Source organism: Cebus imitator, unplaced genomic scaffold, assembly GCF_001604975.1.
Source record: "Cebus imitator isolate Cc_AM_T3 unplaced genomic scaffold, Cebus_imitator-1.0 Scaffold461, whole genome shotgun sequence".
NCBI classification, from domain to species: Eukaryota; Metazoa; Chordata; class Mammalia; order Primates; family Cebidae; genus Cebus; species Cebus imitator.
In genome coordinates, this window is record NW_016107776.1 from 1,624,630 (window position 1) to 1,626,434 (window position 1,805).

Here is a 1,805-nt window from a genome sequence, read left to right on the forward strand (position 1 = left end):
TCAAGTGATTCTCCTGCCTCAGCCTCCCAAGTAGTTGAGATTACAGGCATACGTCACCATAGCAGGCTAATTTTCGTATATTTAGTAGAGATGGGGTTTCAGAATGTTGGCTAAGCTGGTCTCGAACTCCTGATCTCAAGTGATCCACCCCTGGGGAACCATTTCTATCACAACCTCTCTCCTTCATTGGCCCACATCCCCCAGGCCTTTAGAGGAATAGTAATTCCTCTGGCTATTACAGTCACAATTTTCTTGTTTATCCTTATAGTTTTATGATTTTTTGTTGTATCACAAAACAATAGAACTCATTTTTGCCAGTTTCTGAACTTTGCAAGTTGAATCACCCTGTACGGATTGTGTGTGTTTCTCTTTTTGCTTAACACTGCGGTAAGATTCATCCCTGTTGTTCTCACAGCTCTCATCCGTGCATTTTTAGTGTAGAATTTCATAGCAGAAAGATTCCCTTTCAGTCTCTTCAAATACAGATGCACAGACACAGAGCGAAACTGTACCTGTCTTCTCTGGCTCCGGGGCAGGGGTCTCCACGGGCGCCACGGCAGCCTCCCCGGAAGGAGTGGGCAGCTGTAGCCTCCCGGACCCGGGACAGGCCCAAAGGAGCGAGTCCTGCTCCTGGGGCTCTGGGTCCTGCAGCGGAGCCTCGCGGGGCGGCCACGCGCGCTCACAGCTGCACGGTCACACGCACGGAGGCCCCTCCCCGCGCCCGGCTGAGGTGGGGCTCAGGTCGGTCCGCAGACACCCACTCCCCACACCAGGCTCAGCCCCATGCCCGGACCACGCACGCCCCGGCACACTCCTGCCACAAACTCCTCCGGGCGAACCCGCGCCCGGGGACCAGGGCCAGGCCTAAAGTTCCGCGGCCCGGAGCCATCGGACGCGGAGCGGCCAGCGGAGAGGTCCCGAGGCGGACAGACCGCCGACGGTCTGACGGACGGGCGAGTAAGCGGACGGGACTTCCACAAAAGGACGGCGACTATCTCAAAGAGCAGCCAGCGGCCAACGCAGAAAGTACACGGCCGCGGAGTGATCGCGAACCACACCTCCAGGGGCCTTTGCGCCGCGCAGGCGTCGGACTCAATTCCCCAGAGGGCGCCCGGGTCCATGTTTGCGACCCGACGTCGACGAGTATGTAGCTCGGCCTTCTGGGAAATGTAGTTCAGGAGCCGGCAACTGTGCACTCCAGTCCCACCAAGCTTCTTGCTGTAGTCGGCGCTGTGTATCTCCATGTGCCGGCCAGTGCGGGGCCGCTGCAGGGGTGTCTAATTGCGAGGTTTTGAGGGGGGTCGATGCCCAGGAACTGGGTAGGAATTGCCCTGTCAGTTCGTCCACGTCTCCAGGTGGGATCGGGTGGGCTGCAGCCCAAGGCCCACTGCCCACGTGTAGCCCCTTTTGGAGCCAGACACCTGAGGCCCACGGGGAAGGCCCCCAGCGTTGGGAGAGCCCTAGTGCTGCTCTCAGACAGTCTCGTAATTCTGACCACAGTCCCCCCTAAGGCGGCAGAGCAGGAGCAGCCCAGTATTGGCACAGTGTTCTAACTACCGCCGCTTCTTCGCTTTAACCCAGGTTCAGCTTTGACCACAAACTCTGCCCAGCCACCATCATCACCGCCAGAGCTCTGCCTGGGCCTCCCTGCTCTACAGGCCGGCCTCTGGCACGGCCCCACTTATGCCTGAATCTTGGTTTTCATACCTTATGTAGCACCTCCCATGCTGAATAAGGCTGACCTGTGTAGTAAAAAGAATGCTGTGGTCCCCTCCCCTCTCTCCGCTCTCCCCTCGCCCCTCGCC

At 58.4% G+C, this 1,805-nt stretch overlaps 1 protein-coding gene across 2 annotated transcripts in view; it reads right to left on the bottom strand.

Annotated features, from left to right (window-relative positions):
- Positions 1-1,084, bottom strand: part of ZNF74 (zinc finger protein 74) — a 56,832-nt gene extending 55,748 nt beyond the window's left edge. For both annotated transcript variants that reach the window (XM_037732637.1, XM_037732636.1), the window contains exon 1: positions 513-1,084. The gene's annotated coding sequence lies outside the window, so the exon portion shown is untranslated. The remainder of the gene's footprint in view (positions 1-512) is intronic.
- Between the last annotated feature and the right edge of the window lie 721 nt (positions 1,085-1,805).